The sequence below is a fragment of the Otolemur garnettii genome, unplaced genomic scaffold (assembly GCF_000181295.1).
Source record: "Otolemur garnettii isolate 467f Iridium unplaced genomic scaffold, OtoGar3 scaffold00119, whole genome shotgun sequence".
Lineage (NCBI taxonomy): Eukaryota > Metazoa > Chordata > Mammalia > Primates > Galagidae > Otolemur > Otolemur garnettii.
In genome coordinates, this window is record NW_003852514.1 from 3742812 (window position 1) to 3769529 (window position 26718).

Consider the following 26718-nt stretch of genomic DNA (forward strand, 5'->3'; position numbering starts at 1 on the left):
TGATTACTTTGAGTTTTCTATAGATCCTAGTTATGATGTTTTTGTCTGATTCATAATATGCAAACATCTTTTCCCATTCTGAAGGCTGTCTGTTTGCTTTGGGTATTGTTTCCTTAGCTGTATAGTGAGTAGAAATTTTGATTTTTACTATCTTTGTGTGTGTGAGAGTTTATTTAGTATGAGTTTTTACCCCAAGTTTGATACACTGTGCAGAATGGAAAAATCCACTTTATGTGCCTAATTTGCTGAGATCCAGCTCTTAGAACATGTGGACCCCACTAAGAGGGCGGCTTCCTATGAGGCTCTCGGGGCAGGTGGCTGGACGTCTTCCCATCAGGCCTTTTTATCTTCTGCCTAGCACTTCTGTAATAATTGAAATATCTTTCTCTTCCTAATCACCTCCAAAAACTGTGTACAGATTTGTGTCCGTCAGCATGTGTGTTTCACAGCAGAAGGCTGTCTTTCAACCCTTGACACTTGCAGGACTATTTGAAAAAGATGGAGTATATCATAGCTTTGCTCACAAGTAAAGGAATTCAGAAATATGGAGGGGATGGAGGGGGTAGCTGGTAGAGTTCTGTGCTTCTGAAGGTGAGGCCCAGCAAAGGTGTAAGGCAGGGGTGGTGTACAGGCAGGAAACAATTTTGAAGAAGAGGCTAATTACCCCCAGAGCTGGCTTGTAATGAAGGGCTGACTATAGCTGGGAAATTACCTTCTTTTGATTCTCATGCACTTAATGGGGCTACAGAGAAAGAGTCTTGGGTGCTCTGGCTCCTGTCCAGGGCAATATTATTTAATAATAATGGGTACTCAGTTCTTACTTGGTGGAGTTTGCAGGGTGGGAGTTTGGTTCACTAAAGCCCCTTTATGTTTTTAGTACCTTTCATCCCCAGTGACTTCCCACCATGTTATTCATCTTCAGAGTCTGCTCTGGGTGTGTGTATGAGCAGGGTGGGGGCGCACCACCGCTTCAGAACCGGGGCAAAAGAAGCATCCAAGGGGCCTGTTACTCTCTGAAGTCCACACCAACGGCTGCCGGGAGCTGCACTCCTTGGCAGCCCACAGAGTTTTAGATGCCCACTGGTTGGCAGTGCTTTCAGATTCTTGTCATGGGAATGATTCATTTAAGTACAAGATGAGTACATGGTTTACATTTCCTCACAGAATTAAAAGAAATGGAGACAACAAATACAAGCTGGGCTCAATTTCTGAGAATGATTACTCCCTCACCAAATGGCTTGGGTCATAGTCATTTTTAAAGTTGTCATGTATATTTCTGTAAGTTCTTAGGAAATTCGGCCAACCTAAAATGAAAGGAAACATTTCAAATTGTATGCAAAAGGATAAGAAATTTCTATAGAATAGAGACTTGGAGCTAAGATAAACTCCAAGTCCTGAAGCCAATCCTGAGTTGTTGCAACACATTTCTATTCTGGGCAAATCTATCACCCCCCGTAACTTCTCTTTTTGGCCGTTTAACTCATGGAGCCATTATTCCTCAGGTGCTGCTGGCGTAGGAAGGCAAGGAAAAGCACTTATCCCTCTTGGGACTTCTGGGAGGATGGGAGGGTAGGGAGGGCAGTGCTTCAGCAGAGTCCTCAGGAGGTGTTATCTAAAGCAGAGCTCTGCAGTGTTCCCCATTCTGATGGGGGTAGTGCCAACTTCCTACCTATGTCCCCAGAGCTTAGACTCTAAGCTCATCAAGTAGCAACAAAAATAATTTTATGGTTGGGGGTCACCACAAAATGAAGAACTGTATTAAAGGGTCACGGCCTTAGGAAGGTTGAGAACCACTGGCTTAGAGAGATGATAGCTTCTCAGTAACAACTCAAAGGAAGGGATGTGGAGTTCCTCCTTCATGCCAATTAGTCCCTGAAATCCCACGTGCAGACGCCAACAGCTCCCACAAGGGCATCCACACCTTAACCTCTTAAAGATAATCATTTTTAGGTGGCTGGAAATAGACCCTCCTCTTCACTAGCCCAACTGCAACATAGCTCCTGAATCAACCAAGCAACCAACCAACCAACCTCATCTTTTGATTCAAAATGCGACATTTCTCCTTATAAGTGCCCAAGGAGTCTGAAGCTCAAGGGCACACTTTGCTTGAACATTGAATTTAAAGGACATACTAACTGTCTTTACTAAATTATTCTTAAAGTCCCATGACTACCTGGATTAAGGTGTCAGCCTTGTCATTCACTAGCACAAGGTGAAGGCAGGCTAATAATTTGGGGAGCCAGAATAGATCTTAGGAAGGGGTATTGGACATCCAGTTAGGGGAGAGGCTGAGGGTGTCTGTGGAGAGGTGCTGAGAAAGACCCAGAGGCTCATGTGTGTATCCCTCCCAAGAAGGAGAAGAACTTCCCATCCCTCTGTCCTCAGCAGGCAGATTATAAACCGTTGTCACTGGACCTTCTTTACTGTCTTTTTAATGAGAAATTTAGCTCTGGTGTATCCTTTTTAGAGGCCTGTTACAATGATTCCAATCAAATATAGTTTTCTCCATGGGAAGAACTCTGTGAAATAAGGGTTTCTCGGTTTCTTTCTATTTCCAGCCTGGTTTGAGGTCACAGCAGTGTTATTTCTATTCCTTATGGACTGGAGTCCTTCCTACCTCATGGCCAGCCCTGTAGTTTTGCTCTGTCGATGATAATGTCAATTAAAAGTCTTTGCCTCAGTCCAATAAATGTAACCACATGTTTTAGAGTCCTCTACTGGTCCAAACAAAAAACATGCTACTTTAGCCTGAGGCTCAAATGTCACCTCCCCTAGTTGGAAGCACTTCCTTCTGTCTCATTAAATGAAACAAAACAAAAACAAAACAACCAAAAGACACCTCAGATGGTAGTTCTGACCCATTGCTGCTATCTGCTTCACTATCTAGCTTAAGTGATGAGAATTATTTATCAAACTATAAACCCCTTTAATAATAAAATTGACCAGCAGCCCTTCTTATTAATGTGTCACCAGGGCTAAGAACTTGGGGTTGGTGGAACAAACCACATTAGATTTTTGTAGAGGATGTCAGGCCTTTAATTTAATTACCAATAATTTATCAAGGAATAGCAAAGGGGACGTATAAAAGATAAACTTGCCACAAGAGTCTAACTCTTAACTTGGAGGTTAAAAAAACAAACTGAAGAGTCATCTTAAGCTTATATTATACTAGGATATTTTTATAGGATTCATAAAAACCAAGCTATAATGATAACGCTTGACTCACTGATTATTTACTCTAGATAAACAACATAATGTTTAGAAAACCCAGGCATCTACTGTTTTAGAGTCCTTTCAAGTATTTCTGAAGGTTATCTGAGATGTTATCTCTTGTACTTTTGATCTGTTTGCAGAAAGTTTGGAAAAGGGATTGCCTTCTTTAGGTTGTAGGCAAAATTGCTGGAACCAGGAATACGAACTACCATTTGCTAGGTTGTAGTTAAAAACCTGCTATTGCACATCATATACAAAAATCAACTCAAAATGGAAAATAAACCTAAATATAAAATCTAAAATTATAAAAGATGCCGGTCAAAACACAGAATAAAGTTTTTGTCACCTTGGAGTAGGCAAAGATTTCTTAAGTATTATACCTAGAACGCAAACCATAAAAGAGAAAAGGTAAATGGAACTCCATCAAGATGAATCATTCCTTTTTTGGAAGGCACTGTTTAGAGAATGACAGACAAGCCATTGGCAAGGGGGAAACATTTGCAAAACACGTATGTGACATGGGCCTTGTGTCAAGAATGTATAAACAACGCGCAAAATTCAATCAGAAGAAAACAACCTACTTTAATAAAATGAGAAAAGGTTCAAACTGACAATTCACTCAAGAAAATATATGAATGGCAAAGTAACACAGTAACAGATGCACCATTAGCATTAGGGAAACACAAATTAAAACCACAATGAGATGCCACCATAGACTATTAGAATGACCCAAAACAAGAACTCCAAATGAAACAAAAATCCAAAAAGAATGGTGGCACTACTGAGCTCTGGACAGAATGAAGAGCAAACGAAACTCATTCACTGCTGCTGCTTGCAAAACGCTTTCGCCACTGTGGAAAGCAGGTTGGTAACTTCTTTTATTGTTATTTGTTTTTATTTCAGAACTTATTTCCAAGGGTACAGATACTTAGGGTACATTGTTTGAGTTTCTATGGTAAAGTTCAAATTGTAATGAACTTTCTATGGGAAAGTTTCTATGGCAAAGTTTCTATGGTAAAGAAGTTTCTATGGGAAAGTTTCTATGGTGAAGTTTCTATGGTAAAGTTCAAATTGTAATGGATCCCTTTACCCAGGGGTGTACCGCATTCCCTCACGTTGTGCATAGTAGGTGAGAGCTCACCAAAACGCCCCTTCCGCCTCCATTTCCCCTTTCCCTCCTCCCTCTCCTGACAATTTTTTTTTATAAAGGTGAACACACCCTTACCCGGCAGTTCCACTTTTAGGTATTTACACACGAGAAATGAAATCTGATGTTCTCAGAAAAACGTATGGTGCATATATATTTGTGACAACTTTATTTATAATAGCCCAAACCTAGAAGTAACGCAGATGTCTTTACAGAGACAAATGGATAAGCAAACAATGGTATATTTCTACAATGTATACTACTCAGCAATAAAAAAGATCAAACCTGAGTGCACATCACATACATTGTGATAAGGAAATGAGGCCAGATTCCAAGTTACATGCCTTACGATCCCATTTGTATGGCAGTCTGGAAGGCCAAATCATAAGGACAGAAAGCAGATGGGTGGGGCTCAGGGTGGGGAGAGGAAATGATTGCAAAAGGCTTAGAGGACTTTTTTAAGGGATGGAACGTTGCTATCTATGCATTGCTTTGTGGTCATATCTGTATTTGTGGAAATTAGTAGAGCTGTTCACTAGAAAGAACATTTCAGTTAAAATGACCCTCATATCAATTACTCAAAAGCGATGGCCTTAATTAATTAAGACCACATTTCCTCTTAATATGTTACTTCACCATCACTGGCAAAGACCTGGGCTTAAAAGCACAGCCCTGCTTTATTAACGAATCATCTCAGGGAAGTTTCCAGTCGGCCTCATCTTCACTCCCACTCTCCTGGCTTTGTTCAGGCTCCTGTCATCTCTCAGGAAGAGGATTGCAATCCCCCCCCAGCTCGCCTCCCTTCTTCTATTTTATCTTCTTTGATTCCTCTTCCGTTTTCCTCTTCCTTTCATGAAAGCGCTATCATTCTGCTTCTCCCCCTAAACCCCATTTACAGCTTTCTGTTCCCTGGAACAGTCTGAAGTCCTGAGTGAGGTTAATGGCCTGCTGGACGCACCACACACTCTGTTCCCTGCCCTCCTCAGATACGACACACTCTCCATCTCACATTCGGTGGTGTTTTCCATGCCCCGTGCTGTTCCCTCTGCCTGTGATTCCCTTCCATACCTTGTTTCACTGACCGATTCCTACTCATCCTTTGAGATTCAGCTTAAAGCAAAGTACAGATGCTTCCCATTCCTCCACAGCATCTGGGGCATGGAAAATTTATTATAGTTGTTACTTTTGTACCTATTTATATCATTCTGCCTTTGAAACTTATTCAGGGTGTCCTCCCCACGCCCACCTGCCACCTGCTGATCTCACCCAAGGCCCACTCAATGGGTTCATTTAAATCATTTACCATTCCCTTGAAGGGCATTGCTATGGGAGAGGCGTGCATCATGCCAGGCAACTGGTATGAAGGCTCTGTCCTCAGACAACCCACAGCCTGCAGGCATCCTCAAACTATGACCTGCGGGCCAGATACAGCCCGCCTAGGACATTTATCTGGCCCGCCAGGTGTTTTTGCCGCACTGCCTGTCCTGCTTAGCAGCCGACTCAGCCCGGGCCCGCAGTCCAGCCCTCCAATGGTTTGAGGGACAGTGAACTGACCTCCTGTTTAAAAAGTTTGAGGACCCCTGGCTTAGTGGGAGAGACAGAATTTAAGCAAATTAATGATAATGCACCGAGAAACATGTTGCTAGATGCGTATGCTCACGCAGATCCCACAGGGCTGTGATGAACAGCTAGCACTGGCTGTGGAGGTGTTTGACACGTTCTAGGGCCAACAGTGAACAAGAGAGCCTCTCTGCCCTCAGACGCCTTTATTACCTTGCTGCTCCAGAAGAGAAAGTGTTTACTCTTTTAGCAATTCTGAAAAGGAGGTTTTAAACTTGTCATCATACGAATTGGGAAACTAGGAATCAGAGAGGTTGAGTCATATAAGTGGACCTTATAGCAAGTAAGGAGAATGCTTGGGGCTGGAACCGGGAATCCAAAGTCCAGGGTCTTTCTGATGATCATGCTTTGTTACCTTAAACCTCATTGATCTGGGGCTTCTTCTCACTTCCTCCTTTATTCCTGTGTCTCTCCAGGTCTGAGTTCACCTTTTCTTCTATTTCTAGACCTCTGACTTCTCTTTTGACTGCTGGCTAAGCCCGGTGTCTTAGTTTTTCATACTCTCAGCTGGTTTCAGTAACCAATTCCAGTGCTGACATTCACGGTAACTTAACAAGTACCGCTGGGCACCAACCATTCAAACTAACACTGTTCAGTTCATCACACAGTCGCCCACTGGCCTTGGAACTGCTCCTCTGGCCAATCTCTGGTCCACCCCCCATACCTTACATGAGAGTTCCTTCCAACCTTGTCCATGCTCCTGCTGAAGGAAACTTGGAAAAAGAATCTCACTCTCTAGAAGGTTTGGTACTCGTGCCGACAACAGCAATGCAATATAATACATGCACAAGTGGAGACTTCTGTAAACCATGATGAAAGCATAGGAGAAAGGCTGGCTAAAGCCAGGGAGAAAACTAGGAAAGGTTTGCAAGAGAAATGCCCTGGAGTGGTTTCATGAAGGAGCAGCTTTATTCTTGTGTACCATTTGAGGAGGTGGGAGGTACTACTTACCTAGCAACATGGTGCTGTGGTGTGGATGCAGTCGGGAGGTGGCCAGTTACTGGGCACGGTGACCCACAGGGTGCAAGAGAAACTGCAGGTGGGGTGAGGGGCTTGATAGCTGGGTCCATGGGAAACACCTGGATGTGTCGTACCATGAAGTTTGCATGCTACACTTATCCTAAAGAAGCAACAACAACAAAAATAAGGCCTAAAGACCTCAAGCAATTGAGTGACAAGCCTGGATTGTCCCATTAGAACTCTCTGTGAGCACAGGGAAAGCTGCTTATTCTCGCTGATAGTTTTTGCCAGAGTGAGATCTCTGAGAGGTTGGTGTGGCCATAGGGAGTTCACTGTATGAATATCCTTGCCTCTCCACTGAGATCTCTAAACTTGTGGGATGTTAAGTTTTCTCAGTTCTTCAAAGGTTGGTAGATTCTGACCCCACATCTCAATTCTTAGAATGTTGCTTTAATACACTGAGTATCAACTCACGAAAGAATGTGTGTCTTCTAAAATGAAAGCATTCTTTACCTGCCGTGACACACCCTTGGAAACAAATTATCAAGATCAGGAGGCTCAGGAACTAAATGACATCATGGATTTGCATGCTTCTCTAAGTTTACAAAAGCCTTCATATCCAACATCCCACTGGTGCTTCATAATGTATCTCTGGGGAAATCAGGAGAAATCAGAAGCTAGAGACAGCTTCTGAGTTAGTGTCAGCTCAAATACAGACCAGAGTGCTTTCTCTGGAAGTGAAATATCCACGCTTGGCATATGCTCCAGTTCTACTGAGTATTTCTTGGTAGCAAATAATGGAGATCCACTTGAACCAGCTGATGTAAAGGGAGAACTTGATTATTAGCATACAGAAATATCCCACAAATTCTGAGGGCTGCGTGCAGCTGGGATTCAGGAAGGAACTGAAACCTGGGAATACCATCCAGGTTCACTTTTCATTTTTTAACAGATTTATTGGGGGTATAATCTACATGTCATAAAATGTATTCATTTAACATTTACAATTCAGCAGTATCTAGTATATTCACTGAGTTGTGCAACCATCACCACAATCAATTTGAAAACATTTCATTGCCCTTAAAAGAAGCCCCAGATGCCCAGTAGCAGTCACTTCCCATTTCCCTCCCAGACCCAGCGGCTTGGCTCATGGCAGCCATGAACCTGCTTTCTGTCTCTACAGATTTGCCTTTTCCGAACATTTCATGCAAGTGAAATTATACAATGTGTGGCCTTTTGTATCCGGCTTCTTTCATGTACCATAATGTTTTTGTGCTTCATCAATGTTGTAGAACTTCATTCCTTTTAATTGTCAGATAATGTTTCATTGTCTGAGTGTGACACTTTTCTATCCATTCATCACTTGATGGGCATTTGGGTTGTTTCTACTTTTTGGCTGTTATGAATAATGCTTCTATAGACATTTTGTACACGTTTTTGCATTGACACAGACTTTTATTTCTCTTGGATGTAGGAGTAGAAGTGGAATTGCTGGATCAAATGGCAACTCCATATTTAACATGTTGAGCAATTGCCAAACTGTTTTCCACAGTGGCTGAATCATTTTATGTTCCCCCTGCTAATACACAAGTGTTCCAGTTTCTCCTCATCCTTGCCAATGCTTGTTAGTCTTTGGTTTTTAAATGATCGCCACCCTCGTGAGTGTGAAGTGGCACAGTGCGTGGTTGGGAGCCCCCGGTGGTTAATGATGCTCGTGAGTGTGAAGTGGCACAGCGCGTGGTTGGGAGCCCCCGGTGGTGGTTAATGATGCTTGTGAGTGTGAAGTGGCACAGCGCATGGTTGGGAGCCCCCAGTGGTGGTTAATGATGCTCGTGAGTGTGAAGTGGCACAGCGTGTGGTTTGGGAGTCCCCGGTGGTTAATGATGTTCGAGAGTGTGAAGTGGCACAGCGCGTGGTTGGGAGCCCCCGGTGGTGGTTAATGATGCTCCCTATCGTTCCCTTTGTGCATCTTCTTTGGACCTGTTCAGATCCTTTACCTAGTTTCAATGTTGAGTTACGGGTTTTTGATATATTCTAGATGTAATTCTCTTAACAGATAATAGTTAAAAATATTTTCCTTCTTTCTGTGGATTGTCTTTTTAATTTTTCTGGTGTTCTTTAAAGCACAACATTTTTTAATTTTGAAGAAGTCAAGTTTACTTTTCCAGAGTTGCCTCTGCCTTTAATGTCACATTTAAGAAGGCGTTGCCTACCTCAAAGTCACAAAAATGTACTCCTATGAATTTACTTCTAAGAATTTTTATCATTTTAGTACTTACATTTAGGTCTATGATTCATTTTGTGTTAACTTTTGTGTATGGTGGAAAGAAGTGATCCAACTTCATTCTTTTATACATAGATAATAATTTTTTTTTTTTATTTTTGGTCATCTGCTTCATTATCTAGTTTCTTTAAACTAGTATTTCTATTTTGTTTTTGATTTTTTTGTTCACATGCTAAAAGTACATAAAAACTAATAGCTCCCAAGTTTACTTGTAGTTTTAGTTACCTGAGGAGAAGCTAAATCTCACTGGAGTCCCTCAAGACTCTGAGGAACTCCTGTTATCCACACAGAACTGGAGAAGGGAGGGGAGCGCTTACTGGAAACCCGCAGAGACAGGAAAGAGGCTCCTTAGGTGTCCTCTGCAGAACAGGACTGACTGCAGACAGCCTCAGAAGGGGCCAATCACAGGAAGGCCCATTCCTAACTCCAATAGTCTTTCAAAGGACATGACACCCAGCAAATAGACCCGGTGAGGCTGATCATCCAGTACATGGATCCATTAAACATGGAAATTGCTGAAACATTGGTCAGACTTTTATGGCAGATTTTGGTCCCCAATAAAAAGCTGGAAGGTGACTTGCTGCATGTGGGTGGTGGGGGTGAGGGGGCATTAGTTCAGGAGTCAGTCTAGATTGGAAACCTGGCAGGGGATGTGGTTGGCCGTGTGACCCTGAGTTTGTCAACAGCAAATCATGCTGGTAACTTACCTGCTTCACAGGGCTGTCATGAGAATAAGACTATGAAACCAGGTGAGAGCTTGCCAGACGCTGGGAAAGCAGAGTCCAAACCCAGGTATGAATATGGAAGTAAAGGAGCACGAGGCTGGAGTAAAGGAGCACGGGGAGGAGATCGTGTTGTGGAGCAGCAGTGACGTGGGAGTTCAGCAAGTTAAAGGTGGGGCGGGAGGTGAAAGACAGAAAGACTAAAAAAAATAAACTGATACAGTTATTCTACATTTCTTGGACTTTAAAAGAGATGTAGTTGTTCTGCAGTGGTGCCTCTAATGTGAGATCCGTATGTGGGTGAGACATCTCCACTGCGTGTGGGGCAGGTTCTTGACCTTGGCACTGTTGGCATTTAGACTGAATAATTTTCTCTTGTGGGGTTGTTCTGTGCCTGCTAGGATGCTCAGCAGCGTCTGTGGACTCTACCTGCCAGATACCTACAGTAGTCTCCAGCTGTGACAGTGTGACAGTTGTGTCCCTGCACCCCATCGGTTGAGAACTGTAAATGTAGGGGAAGGATGGAAAGATAATTTCTTCTTCTCCACACTGACCTGCAAAACTCTCATGATAGCGAGGTCCTGCGGGCTGGTGGCTTCAGTGTGTTGCATCACGGTGGCCCTCGGCGTTCCCCTAGATTGCTCGCATTACCTCCCTTGGTCGCTGGTTTCTCTTTCAGGGCTGGGTATTGTGGGCTTCCCGGACGTTTTAGCAATTTGGGCCTTACCTTCTCTTTTCCTTTGCCTTCTCTTCCTGTGCACTTTTCTAAGGCTTCCCAGGAGATGCTATGCCCGGACGTAACTGTGTTTCTACACACACTGTTCTTCCCCCGAAAAATGCCTGAATCCACTTCTCTGCCTGGAAAAATCCCTTTTAAGACCTACTTCAAGAATCTCTGAGAATCTCTTGCTAACAACTTCAGGCAGAGTTGGTGGTTCCCTCCCCTGAACCTCTAAAGTATGTGGTTAATATTTTTATTGCAGAACTTTTTGTTCTGGAGTTTAATTATCCACTTTAATGACCTATCTCTCTTATAATAGGCAGGATTCCTTGAAGGTAGGAACTGTGCCTATTTTACTGGTCCTGACTTGGGCGCCCACCACTTTTGTCTGGAATACAAGACAGTAGGTTCTTAATCCTGATCAATGTGGGAAGACTGGATGAATGAACTAATGTAAGGGTAGCTCCCTGGAGACATTCATGGTCGCAACTGGATGGTCAGTTTCAATAATTGGGGTTTTCTGTTCTCCAATAGCAGATAAGGTTGTTCGATTAGGAGTTTTCAAAAACAAGGACAAAATTTAAGTTGAGCAGAACCAAACAATCCTATGGGCAAAGTACATATAAATCTGTCTCCTAATTAATTTAAACATGCACATAGTTAATTACAATATTCAGAGTGCAAGTAAGATCTTGTTTAATCACTAATCCCTACTGGTTAATCACGGTGCCTAGAGGCCATGTCTCAGCTGGGATCCTGGTGTGGGACTGAGCCCCACCCTCGGAGCCTGACTCACTATTCCCATGTCTGTTCTAGAATCTCTTGCTGCTCTGCATTTTCTCAGTGCAAACCCCTGTCCCACCCCCACAGTGTGTTTTGTGCTTCTCTGGCCTCTGCGGGCTTCGTGGGTCAGAATCCTGCTTCCGCCAGCTACATCCTCACCTTTCTGGCCCCAGACAGACCACCCTTCACCCTGCTGCTGTCTCAGTCTCCCATGTCTGTGCTGTGCCCCCCTTGCTGTGCCCATCATTGCTGTGTCTGCTGTTTGCTTGTTTCAGCACTTTGGGAGGGGCTGTTTATCTGGTCCTGTGGCTTCTGGTGGGAAGAAATAGCTTCAGGGCAGAGCCTCTTAGAAAACACTGCTTAGAAACAGATTCTTTCTCTTGGTTTCTTCCAGCCATCCACCTTTAAGCTGCTCATGCTGTATCAAGATGGTAGAAATTATTGTGCCTCTTGCATACTTCAACTTGGTCAGCTGGGATTCAAGAAAACCTGAGAAGTCTTTTGGAAATCTTTGGCTTAAATACAGAATGTATAGTGAGCTACCATTTGGAGAAAAAAAGAGGGAAACACACAAGTACACGTACACACACATGCATATATTTGCACGCTTAGGCAAAAAGTTTCTTTGGAAGGTACATGTGAAAGGGATGGAATTAGTTTCTTATAGAAAAGGGGCACTAGCTAGTGGGAAGATGGGATGGTGGGGAAATATTATTGTCTTATTTTATTTCTTCTTCTTCTCTCCTCCTCCTTCTTCGGTGTAACAAAGAGAAATTTTATTTAAGAAGAGAAAATTCAGAGAACGTTAAAAGAGAGTTGGAAGTGGGTCCTTCTCATGAAGGAGGAACAGTAGACACCAACATTTGACCATTTAACTTCTGAATCGATGAAATGTACACATATATTACCTATTCCAAATATAAGTAGGCAAAGGCTATAAATGAACAGCTTACAGATAAAGAAATATATGAAAAGAGGCACAAACTTACTTTTAACAAAAGGAGTATAAATTTAAAATAGAGACCAAATCGTATATTTTTGATTGGCAAAGGTCAAACCATTACGTAATAGAGAGTATTGAGGATCGTGTTGGGAAACAAGTCCTCTCATGCACTGTTGGGAGGATGTACGTGGATTCAACGTTTTGGAGATCAGGAGCTATCAACACACCCAGCAGTGTCTCTTCCAGAAACTTCCCTACACATGTTTTCATGTATCAGTGTAACTCATATAATGGTATTCATTGCAGAGTTATTTGTATTGTTAAATTATTGGCAATAATCTAAATCTCGATCGATGATGAGGAAATTACGGTACATTTACAGGTGTAAAACTGTCGTTAAAGAGAACATTTATATAGCTATGTTCTTATATGCAAAACCTCCAAGGCATATATTTAGTTAAATGAAAAGGGTCTGATGCACAACAGTATGAGTCTAGTGTCTGCCTTTGTGTAGGGGGTTTCTCCCTCTCTCCTCCCCCTTCCTTCTCCCTTCCTTCTTTCGTTATCATCTTTCTCTATCTTCTCTCTTCTGTCTCCCTCCCCCATCTGCTTATGTATAGAAACATTTGGAAACAGCACTTATCTCTGGAAATAGATATTTTGTTTTTACCGCATACCCTTTTGTACTGCTTGAACTTTATCATATCAAAAGTATATATCACTACTTATTTTAACGTTTTTATTGTGAAATAAATCGCCAACTCTCTACATCTGCTGTTTTCTTTTCTTGGCAAAACGTGCACAGAACAGAATTAGCACAGCTCAGCAGTGTATTCCGAAGTGAACAGTCTCGCCGCTACTAATCAGGGGCACAAAAGAGCCCTGTTGCCGTCTGGGAGCCGCTCTGTGGACCTGCCCAGACTCTAGCCACCCTGCTCTCCTCCCGCAGGTAATCATGACCCCCACTGCTGTTGGAATCACCTCTCTGCTTTTCTTACCCACCAAAACATTGCAGTTTAGTTTTACGTATATTTTGAACTTTCTAGAAAAGGATGAGTATTGTAAGGTAGACTTTTCTGTGTGGCGTTAGTTGCTCAGCATCTACTTGTGAAAACCTTCAATGTCACATGGCTGTAGTTTGGGCCTTTTCATCAATGGACAGAATTCCAATGTGTGGATATATCATAATTTTTATATCTTCTGTTGTTAAAGGATGTTTAAGTTTACAGTTTGGGGCCATTATAAACAATGATGTTAGAGACATTCTTGCACATGCCTCTTGGAATAACATTTCCATTAAATATTAATCAAGAGTGAAATGTCCTAGTCATGGTGTGATGTAGTTCCAATTTTAGTAGTTAACATCAGAGAGTTTTCTAAAATAGTTGTACCAATTTGTATTTTTCCCAGGCAACATATGAGAGTTTCTGTTTTTCCACATCCATGCTAACACTTTCTCCCCTCCCCCCTTTCCCATTGTATCCATTCTTGTTAGTGTATGACGGCTTATTATAGTAGTTTTACATTTTTTAAAAATTTTCTTTATTATTAATGAGACTGACCATTTTTTTTTGACAAGCTTATTGGCTGTTTGAATTTTCTATTTGTGAAGTACCTGTTCAAGGCTTTTGTCCATTTTCCTCGTGAGTTATGCATCTTATCTTACTGACTAGCAGTTCCTTATATACTGGGAAAAGCTTTATTTGGCTACACATGCTACAGATATTTTTTTCTCGTTCTGTGGATTTCCTTCTTACTCTCTTTCATGCCTTCTTTGTTTGAAGAATTCCTGATTTTGAATTTTTTTTTCTTTTTCTTTTGGTAGACTTGGGAGCCTATGAGCGCCAGTCTAAAGCTCTTACTTTAGAAGCTTACTTTACACTGGGCATGCAGTTCCGGCCCTCTTGGAACTGATATTTGCTGACTGTCAGGTAGGCACTAAGTTTATTCCATGTGTATTCTCAGTTTTTCTCAGCACTGCTAACTAAAAAGAACTCTGCAGCACCACCTTTGTTATTGTCAGTCACGTACAGGTTGATCACCCCAAATCCAAAAATCCAAAATCCAAATGCTCCAAAATCTCAAATGTTTTGAGTGCCAGCATGACAGTCAAAGAAAATTTTCACTTGAGCAATCTGGATTTATCTATTTCCTTATGGTAATATTTTTGCAAGAAAACTAATACAGAACTATTCCCCTATATGGTTAAGCAATCTGTGGGATGTATGGGGTGATCATCTGAGATCATGTGAATATTCACTGCCCTAAAAACTTTTACCAAATTGTTTTAGTGGCCTTTATTTACCTTTACCAAAATCAATTATTACACTGGGATCATCAAATGTAATTTTCTATTTCTGTCATCACTTCTAGGTACCTTCTGTATCGATTCTTTCTTTTAATGTCTTTTTGAACTCACTGATACTCTTTTTATTCATCACATTATGAGCCATCACCATCATTATCTTATGTACAGGAATACCTTGTTGTACCGTACTTTGCTTTACTGCCCTTGACAGATACTGTTTTTTGCACATTGAAGGTTTATGGCACCCTGGCACCATTCTTCCAATGGCATGCATTCACTTTGCATCCTGTGTCACATTGTTATCATTCTTGCAAGATTATAAACTTTTTTACTATTGTTGCATCTGCTGTGGTGATCTGCAATATTGATCCTTGATCTTACTATTTTAATTGATTTGAGGAACCACAACGTGTACCTATTAAAGATGGTGAATTTAATCAATAAATGTATATGTTCTGGGTGTTCCATTGACCTAGTCTCCTTTCCTCTCCTTGAGCCTTCCTCTTCCCTGAGAAACTTTACAGTGACTTCTGAGTTCAAGTGAAAGGAAGAATCACATATCTCTCACTTTAAATCAAAAGCTAGAAATGATTAAACTTAGTGAGGAAGGCATATAAAAAGGGGAAACAGGATGAAATCTAGGCCTCTTGCACCAGTTAGCCAAGTTGTAAATGCAAAGGAAGAGATCTTCCTTTTAGTAGGAAACTGAAAGTGCTACTTTTGTGAACAGACTAAAGACAGGAAAGCAGACCAGGCTTATCGCAGATATAAAGTTTTAGCTATCTGGATAGAAGATTAAACCAGCCACAACATTTCCTCAAGCCAAAGCCTCACCCAGAGCAAGGCCCTGACTCTCTTCAATTCTTTGAAGGCTGAGAGAGGTGAGGAACATGCAGAAGACAGACTTGAAGCCAGCAGAGGTTGGGTCATAAGGGTTAAGGAGAGATGCTGTCTCCATAAGGTGAACAGAGTTGATTCCAATCCTTATGATGACTTGGAGAGATTCAAAACTTCGGTGGAGAAAGTAACTGCAGATATGGTGGAAATAGCAGGACTATATTGAGAAGTGGAGCTTAGAGCTGTGACTGACTTGCTGCAATCTCCTGATAAAACTTGAACAGTCTTTAATCCCTCTTAATTATTGTATGTGGTGAGAGATGGGGATCCAGCTTCATTGTTCTGCATGTGACTATCCAATTTTCCCAGCAAAATTTATTGAACAAAGCATCCTTTCCCAAATTTATGTTTTTGTTTGCTTTGGCAAAAATCACTTGGTTTTAGGTGTTAAAGACCTAAATATAGGACCTAAACCCATACAATTTCTAGAAGAAAACATAGGAAAAACTCCCTGGATAGTGTTCTGGGCAAAGAATTTATGATTAAAACCTCAACAGCAAATACAACAACAATAAAAATTTTAAAAAAGGACTTAATCAAGTTCAAAAGTTTCTCAACAGCAAGAAAATAGCCTATGAATGGGAGAAAATATTTTCTAACTACATATCCAACAAAGGAATAATATCCAAAGCCTATGAAGAACTCTAAGAACTCATAAGAACAAAAACCATCAAAAAGTGGGTAAAAGATACGGACAGATTTTTTTGTAAAAGAAGACATATAAATGGCCAACAAACATATGAAAAAATGCTCAACATCACCGATCACTAGGGAAGTAGAAATGAAAACCACAGTGAGAAACCGGCCACCTTATCCCGGGCAGAATGGCCATTGTTTTTCTTTCTTCCTTCCTTTCTTTCTTTCTGTCTTTCTTTTTTTTTTTTTTTTTTGAGACAGAATCTCACTTTGTCACCCTCAGTAGAGTGTTGTGCTGTCATAGCTCACAGCAACCTCAAATTCTTGGGCTCCAGTGATTCTCTTGCCTCAACCTTCCAAGTAGCGGGGACTACAGACCCCTGCCACAATGCCTGGCTATTTTTAGAGACAAGGTCTCACTCTTGCTCAGGCTGGTCTTGAACCCCGCTCTGGCCTCCCAGAGTGCTGGGATTATAGGCATGAACCACCATGCCCAACCCAGAATGGCCATTGTTATTAAGTCAAAACCCAATGGATCTTGGCATAGATGTGGTGAAAAGGGAGCACTTATATGTTTTTGGTGGGAATATAAATGAGTACAACCTCTGTAGAGAACAGTATGGAGATTCTTCCAAGAACTAAAGGTAGATCTACCATTTGATCCAGCAATCCCACTACTGGGTATCTACCCAAAGGAAAAGAAGTCCTTATATAAAAAAGATACTTGCACCCAAATGTTTATTTCAGCACAATTCACAGTTGCAAAGATATAGACTAAGTTCCCATCAACTGAGAAGTGGCTAAAGAAAATGTGGTGTATATATTGGTGCATATGTGTATATATATGTGTACACACACCATCAAGTACTACTCAGTCATGAAAAGGAATGAAATAATGTTTTTTGCAGCAACTTGGATGGAACTGGAGACCATTATCCTAAGTGAAGTATTTCAGGAACAGAAAAACAAATACCATATGTTCTCACTTATAAGTGGGGTATATATGGTCATACGAAGTGGGATAATGGGCACCAGAAACCAAGAATGGGGAGGGTCAGAGGGAGGTGAGGGATCAAAAACTACCTGTTGGGTGTAATGTACACTAAAATTCCTGATTTCACCATTATGTAATTCATTTATGTAACAAAAAACACTAGGACTCCCTAAATATTTTGAAATTTAAAAAAGAAACTTAAAACTTGAACCTATGATGAGTTGCTTCTTAGGAGTGAGCAAAGAAAAGTGGTTTCTTGAGGAGGAATCAGTCTACTTATGGTGAAGATGCTGTGAACATTGTTGAGAAAACAAAGACTTAGAATATCGCATAAACTTAACCAATAATGCCCTGGCAGGGTGAGGGAATTGACTCCAGTTTTGAAAGAAGTGCTACTCCAGGTAAATGCTATCAAACAGCATTGCTTGCTGAAGAGAAATCCTTCATGAAAGGAAGAGTCAGTTGATGCGGCAAACTGCATTGCTGTCTTATTTTAAGAATTTGCCACAGCCACAGCAGCCATCGTCCTGATCGGTCAGCAGCTATCCACATCAAAGCAAGATCCTCCACTAGCAAAAAGATGACTCTCCGAAAGGTCAGATGATTAGTAGTATTTTTAACAATAATTTGTTTTTAATTAATTGAATTTTTAATTAAGAGATAGAGAGGAAATACCTCAATAGGGTCCTACATCTAGCTGTATACCTTGTCCTGTTAGATAAACCAAAAAATCCCCCCTTTTTTGTTAAAGGCAGTTTGAGTTGAGTTTCTATTATTTGCCATTTGAAGATTCCTAAATAATATACACGTGGGGCCAGAGACACACTTAAATTACTTGCCCAAGTACCACAGCTAGAAAGTGGCAGTGTTTAAACACAGGAAACGGTTCTCTAGCCTTTGCCGTAGATCACTGCTTTAGATTGGGGTAGGAATGAAGACCAGCAGATGGAGTTGAGACATGTATGTGACTGAAGCTATGGAACCTGGGGACAAGCTAAATAGGGTGAACTAGAGAAAAATGACAAGAGATAGGGACAAAAGTGCCATTTGTGGAGAAAAAGGAAATAGCAGACATAGAACATATTTGGGGTGGAGAAGAGTTGGAGGTGATGAGTTGTGTTCTAGAAGTTTCAAGTATGAGGTGTCTGTGAGGCACGTAAATAAAGATGCTAGAACTGCAGTTGAACAAAAAGTTCTGGGCAAAATTCACTCAGTCTTTCAACAAAAATTTATTGAAGTCCTGGGCTAGGTACGTACAGTGTTTTCTAAGACCTAATGCTATTGCATACTTAATAGATTACAAATAGTGTAAACATAACTTTTATGTGCATTGAGAAATGAAAAAATTAGTGTGACCTTCTCCATTGCAATATTGCTTGTTATGAGAACCAAACCCACAATATCCCCAAGGTATTCCTGTACCTTTGTGTTGAGAACAATATCTGCATGTATCAGTTGACACATAATATTTGCACATATTTATGAAGTACAGTGTGATGTTTCAATGCATGCATACATTTGTACATATTTATAAATACAGTGTGATGTATACATGGTATTATGATCAAACCAGGATAATTACTATATCTTTTACTTTAAACATGTATTATTTTTTTATGGTGAAAACATTCAAAATTTTCTCTTCTAGTTATCTTGAAATAAATTCCAAGAATGCCAGAACTTATTTATTTATTGTATAACTGTAACTTTGTATCTGTTGAGCTAACCTCCCCAGGTGGCCTGGTAGCTGCAGTTATACACTCTACTTCTCCATCTGGGTGAGATCATGCAGGAGTGGCCTTTCTGTGCCGGGCTTATTTCAATTAAAATAACATCGTCCCGGTTCATTCATGTTGCTTCTTATGACAGGGTTTCATTTTTTTCCATGGCTGAAGAGTATTTCATTTTACCTTTATCTGTCTATATGTATCACATTTTATCCATCTGCTCATCTGGAGCTGGGTATTTAGGTTGATTCTATATCTTGCCTATTTTAAATAGTGCTGCAATGAGCATGGTATTGCAGAGGTTTTCCATAATGACTACTAATTTCTATTTTCACCAACAGTGCGTAAGCATTCCCCTTCCCCCACATCCTGACCAGTATTTGCTGTTGGTTTTCTTTCATTTGTTTTTATATTAGCCTTTTTGACTGGGGAGAGGTGATTTCTCATTGTAATTTTGATTGGGATTTCCCCAATGATTAGTGATTTTGAACATTTTTAAATATATCTGTTGGTCATTTGTATGTCTTCTTTTGAGAAATGTCTGTCTATTCTGGTTTTTTGCCTGTTTTTAAATCAAATTATTTGTGTCTTTTTGCCTTTGAGTTGTTTGAGTTCCTAGTATATTTTGAAGATTAACCCCTTGGCAGATGCATCATTTACAAATGTTTTCTCAGATTCTGTGGGTTGTCCCTTTACTTTGCTGATTTTTAATTTTGTTGTCTTTTTCTGCTGTTCGGAAGCTTTATCTCGTGTTGTAATCTTTGCTTGTCTGTTTTTTGCTTTTGTTGCCTGTGCTTTTGAGGTATTATCTGAAAACTCCTTGCCCAGTCCAATTTCATGAAGTTTTTCCTTAATGTTTTTGCTAGTGGTACCATAATTTTGGATCTTAAATTTTATTTTTTATCCATTTTGAGTAGATATTTGTATGTGGTAAGAGACAGGGTCTATTTTCATTCTTCTGCATATGGATATCCAGTTTTCCCAGCACCATTTATTGAAGAAACGGTCCTTTCTTCAGTGAGTGTTGTTGGCACCTTTGCCAAAAATCGGTTGACTATAAAATCATGGATTTATTTCAGGGTTTTCTATCTTGTTCCATCAGTCTGTGTCGTGTTTGTGCCAGCACCATGCTGTTTTTGCTTGACTATATCTTTGTAGTTTATTTTGAAGTGTGACATCTCCAGCTTTATTCTTTTTGCTCAAGACTGCTTTGGCTATTTGGCGTCTTTTGCATTTTTTCCTATGAATTTGAAGATTGTTTTTTCTATTTATGTGAACAATGTCATTGGTATTTTGATGGGGATTGCCTTAAATCTGTAGATCAGTTTGGGTAACATCAACATCTTAACAATGTTAATGATTCCAGTTCATGATCACTGGATATCTTCCCACTTACTAGGGCCCTCTTCAATTTCTTTCATCAACATTTTGCAGTTTCATTGTAGAGATCTTTCACCTCCTTTGTTAGTTTATTGCTAGGCATTTTATTATTTTCTGTATATTATGAGTAGAATTGCTTTCCTGATTTCATTTTCAGATAGTTTGTTATGAACATATGGAAATGCTGCTGATTTTTGCATATTGATTTTGTCTCCTGAAACGATACTCAATTCATTTATTAGTTCTAACAGGTTTCAATGGTGTCTTTAGAGTTGTCTGTGTATATAATCATGTCATCTGCAAATAGGACAATTTGACTTGTTCCTTTCCAATTTGGATACCTTTATTTCTTTCTCTTGCCTAACTGTGCTGGCTAGGACTTTCGGTACTGTGTTAAATAAAAGTAGTGAAAGTGAGCATCCTTGTCTTCTTCAATACCTTAGAGGAAATATTTTCAATTTTTCTTTGTTTAGTATAATGTTAGCTGTGGGTTTGTTATATATGGGCTTTATTTTGTTGAGGTATGTTCCTTCTGTATCCAATTTGTTGAAAGTTTTTATCATGAAGTAATATCCAATTTTATCAATTGTTATTTAGCATCCATTAAAATGATCATATGGTTTTGTCCTTGATTCTGTTAATGTTTAGTGACTTATGTATATTGAACCATTCTAGCATCCCTGGGAGGAATCCCACTTTATCATTATGAATAATACTTTCAATGTGTTATGGAATCACTTTGTTAGTATTTTATTGAGAATTTTTGCATCTATGTTTATCAGAGATATTGATTTTCTTTTTTCTTGGATGTTTTTCTGGTTTTGGCATCAGATTAATGGTGGCCTTGTAGAATGAGTTTGGACATATTCCCTCCTCTTCAATTTTTAAAAATAGTTTGAGTATAATTGGTATTAGTTCTTTAAAGGTTTAATAGAGGTTAGCAATGAATACTTCAGGTACTAGTCTTTCCTTTAATAACAGACATTATATTACTGCTTCAGTCTCATTACTTGTATTGGGTCTGTTCAGACTTTCTGTTTCTTTATGATTCAATCTTGATATATTGTATGTGCCCAGGAATTAATCCATTTCTTCTAGGTTTTCCAATTTATTGGCATGTAGTTTTTTATAGTAGTGTCTTACAGTCCTTTGTATTTCTGTGGTACCAGTTATAACATTTCCTTTTTTATCTCAGTCTAGTTAAAGTTTTGTCAGGATTGTTTACCTTTAAAAAACCCAGCTTTTTGTTTTATTGATTGTTTTTGTATTTTTTGCTTTCATTTTGTTCATTGCTGCTGAGATCTTTGTTCTTTCCTTCTACTTATTTTATGTTTAGGTTATTGTTGTTTTCTAGTTCCTGGAGGTGTAGGTTTTAGGTTCTTTTTAGATCTTTCTACCTTGAAGGTATTTATTGCTATAAACTTTCCCCTTAGAACTCCTTTCGCTGTGTCCTTGCTTTTGGCATGTTGTGTTTCCATTTGCGTGTGTCTCAAGGAATTGTAAAGCTTTCTTTAATTTCTTCAGTGACCCATTAATTGTTCATTACCATGTTGATTAATTTCTATGTATTTGAAGAGTTTCCAAGGTTTCTCTTATGATTGATTTCTATTTTTATTTAATTATGGTCAGAAAAGAAACTTGATATGATTTCTATTTTTAATTTTTTTTAATTTTTATTTTTTTACTGTTGAGGATTAATTGAGGGTACAAGAAACCAGGTTACACTGATTGCATTTGTTAGGTAAAGTCCCTCTGATAATCGTGTCTTGCCCCCCAAAGGTGTAGCACACACCAATGCCCCACCTCCCTCCCTCCTTCCCTCTTTCTACTCTTCCTTCCCCCCCACTGTGTCCTTAATTGTCATTAATTATCCTCATATCAAAATTGAGTACATAGGATTCAAGCTTCTCCATTCTTGTGATGCTTTACTAAGAATAACATGTTCCACTTCCATCCAGGTTAATACAAAGGATGTAAAGTCTCCATTTTTTTAATGGCTGAATAGTATTCCATGGTGTACATACACCATAGCTTGTTAATCCATTCCTGGGCTGAGGGGCATTTAGGCTATTTCCACATTTTGGTGATTGTAAATTGAGCTGCAATAAACAGTCGAGTGCGAGTTTTGAAAATTTATAAAGACTTGTTTTTTGGCTTAACATATGTTCTGTCTTCTAGAATGTTTAATGTGTTGTGGAGAAAAATGTGTATTATGTAGCTCGCTGGTTGAATGTTCTGTAAATGTCTTTCTTATTTATCTTTTTTGTTCTATGTATTTTATCTCTTTTATTAATTATTTTTTTAAATTAGTTATTGTTTGGATACATGAAAATATTGATTTTATGAGTGGTAATTCCATAACATGATATCTTTCGACTTATTTATTATTTGTTTTAGTTTATTTTATCATTTATTATTCTGGGTTTTCCAGATATACAATTATGTATTGTGTGAACATAGAATTTTACTTTGTTTCCTATCTCTTAATCATTCCATTATTTTTTTCTTGCCTAATTGCTTTCACTAATGTATCCAACTGAATGTCAGTAATAGTGGGCATAATACATCTTTTTAAATACTTATAAGAAATTTATATTTCTTACCTTGGTAAAAATGCTTTTAGTGTCTTCCTATTAAGTAATATGATGGTTTAGATTTACGGGCCACATGCAGCCCGCCTAGGACATTTATCCGGCCTGCCAGGTGTTTTTGCTGCCGCTGCCTGTCCTGCTTAGCAGCTGACTCATCCCGGGGCCCACAGTCCGGCCCTCCAACAGTCTGAGGGACAGTGAACTGGCCCCCTGTTTAAAAAGTTTGAGGACCCTTAGTTTAGAGTATTATGTGTCACAGGCTTTTTCAAAATATATGTTTTTATGCAGATAATTAAATTCCCTTATATCAAGACATTGTTACATTTTTGGAATAAATTTTATATTTTCATGATGCAGTAATATTTTAATATATTATGGGTTATTTACTAATACTTTATTTAGGATTTTTCATTAATATTCATAAGTAGGTGTATATACTTCTTTATGTTCTCTTTATCAGTCTGGGGTATCATTGCTACATTAGCTTTGTACAAATATTTTGAATTTTCACTTTTTCTCTCCTTTCTTTTTTCCTTCCCTTCTTCCATCCCTGCCTCCCTCCCTCCCTCCCTCCCTTCCTTCCTTTTTTCCTTCCTTCCTTTGTTCTTAATAGAATGTCTGCTCAGCATTCTAATTTCCTATTTTTGGAACAACATAAATAGCATTTTTATTAATGGTCTTTTGGCAGACTTCTCCTAGGAAATTATCTGATTTGGAACTTTATTGGACAGTTATTTGACAGTTTTTCAAAACTTTCTGTGGAAATTGATGGGTTTATAGTTTATACTTCCCTTCCCCCCCTTTAGATAAGGTCTCTCTCTGTTGCTTGGCTAGTATGCATTATAGCTCACTATAACTTCAAGTGATCCTCCTGCTTCAGCCTGCTGAGTAGCTGGGACTACAGGTACACGTAATCATGCCCAGCTAATTTTTAAAAAGTATTTTGTAGAAACAGGGTGTCACTATGTTGCTCGGGCTGGTCTCAAATTCCTGCCCTCACAGGGTCCTCTAGCTTTGCCTCCCAAAGTGGTAGGATTATGGGTGTGAGACACCACACTTGGCTTTGGTTGGTTTATATACTTTCTATTTCTACTGGTATGGATGTTTGTAAATTGTACTCTAGGAAAATATGCAGATCTTGATTTTCAAATTCATTTGCACAGAGTTGTGCTAAATATGCCCTATGATTTTGAAAATTTCATTTTATTTTAATGGTTATTGTTTTCTTACTGGCTCGTATTTTGTATATATATATATACATTTTCTCTTCAGTAGATTTCCTAGGTGTTTATCTCAATTGATAATTTTTCCTCAATGAAACAGTGTTTTGGTTTATTTATGATTCATATTTTATCTCTATTTTCTGCCCCATTCATTTTGTTTTCTTTATTTCCATTCCTTTTTTTTGAGACAGTCTCACTTTTGAGACAGAGGAACTCTCAGTAGATGTGGTGTCCTAGCTCACGGCAACCTCAAACTCTTAGGCTTTAGAGATTCTCTTGCCTCAGCCTCCAGTGTAATTATGGGCATCTGCCGCAATGCTCGGCTATTTTATTATTTCCATTCTTAGGAGTTTATATTTTTCTTTAGTTTTGTTGCATTAGTAATTTAATTCTGATAATTTAATTCTTTAATTTTGATGTGAGACTTTCATTTATGGCTATTTGTTTTTAATTATTTAATTATATTTTCCAATATTTAGTGTTAACAACATCAGATTCTAGACACTCTGTTATTTATGTCTTTTTTCACTTTTCTCATGAGTTGTTTAGTAAAGAGGATTTTTATTGAAAAAATTCTTATGGATTAAACATTTTAATGTTAATTTCTACTTAGAACTTATTGAAATTTTCTTTGTGCTCTAATAAGATACAGTAAATTTCTTGATTGGCCTTTTTACATTTGGGAAAAAGTTGACATCACTGGAAAACATCATATATGTATGAAAATTTTACTATATACACCAAAGAACTACAGTATCAGTTATTGTCTGGGACTATAACATCATTGCTTATTGTCTTAGTATAGAGTGTATCTTAGTCCATTTTGCTGCTGTAACAAAATGCCATAGACTAGGTAATTTATAAATAATAGAGATTTATTTTTCCCAGTTCTAGAGGCTGGGAAATCTAAAATCAAGGTGTTGGTGTAGTTGGTATCTTGTATCAGATTTGTTCTATGGGTTACATTATCACTATTGTATTATATAATGTCTTTAGTGTTTAATTTTCCTTACTTGGGCTTCAACAATTAAGTTGATCTGTTTTAAATGATATTGTTTGACTACCACATATTATCTATCTATGCATGGTTGTTAGATTTTTTTCTAGTTTCTTCTTTTATTTCTCCTTTGTCTTTCCATTGACTTTAACTGTTGCTGCTTTCTCCTAACGTGTAAGATTTCCACAGCATTTTTCCTTGTTTGTCCCCCACCTTTATTTTAGTTTTTAATGAAATATATTCAATTGTCACCATTCCTTTGCTGAAGTTTATCTGACTCTCTCTCAATTCTATAAAGCTGGTCCTCCAGTAGCTTCCTTAGGAATGGTTTGTGAATACATATGCTAAGATGGTGCATATATCAAATAGCCTTGGTGTTTCAAGGAGAACTGGCTAGATACAAAACTCTTCATTCATACTTCCTTTCTTTCTTTCTTAAAAATATTGCACTAATGATGTCTTGTCTTATATATTTCTGTTGCAATATCTTTTGTTAACCTATCTGTCTTTCTTTTATAAGTCATTTGATCTTTTGATTACAGATTCAGAACCACTCTTCTAAGTCTATTAGTTTTGTTATAAAATATTTTGGAGATCACTATTCCAAGTTAATTTTTCAAGTATATATTTATTTATTCTTTCAATATGTAGATTCTCTTTTTATATTTCCAAAATTTTTACTTATTATGGCTTTAAATATTTATTGTTTGCATTTTCTTTTTTCCTAAGGACTCCAGTTATGTATGTTGGATCTTCTTTGCCTATCCAGTCTTTCACTCTGATTATATTTACTTCTGACATTATTTTATTGTTTTTTTTTTTTTGCTTAGTTGTTTTCATTTCTCTCAATTCCCCTTATTATATTTCCATTTAAATCTATTATCTCTTTAATAACTTCTAATTTTATTTTTCAGAGAATTTAATCTTTTTTTTTTTTGCAGTTTTTGGTTGGGGCTGGGTTTGAACCCGCCACCTCCAGCATATGGGGCTGGTGCCCTACTCCTTTGAGCCACAGGCACCACCTGAGAATTTCATCTTTCTAAAAAGCTTTTTTCCTGTGTTCTCTCTTTTTCACATAGTTCTGTTTTTAATGTCCTTTCTGCTAAAAAAAAAAAAGACCTCTCATTAGAACTTACAGAAATCTAAAAATGTTCACTGAAAAATATTTACTTCAGTGAAATATACTTTATGGTTATCTTATGATGAGAATTTTCATTAGCTGAAATATTTGGTTTTATTTTTGCATAAGTAGCAGCAGGCAGGTATGATGGATTTGGGTGGCTTCCTAGGTTTCTTAAGACCATCCTTTTCTTTTGGTATAAAAAAGTGTAGCTTAAAAAAATCCCAGCTACTTGGGAGGCTGAGGCAAGAGAATCCCTTAAGCCCAAGAGTTGGAGTTTGCTGTGAGGTGTGATGCCACAGCACTCTACTGAGGGCGACATAGTGAGACTCTATCTCAAAAAAAAAAAAAAAAATCTTGGCTTTTGAGTTCCAGAACTGACATCTAGGTGTAAAGTAGGAAAGACCAATGACACAGCTCCAGTGTCCTTGCCCCTGGGACTAGGCATGGGC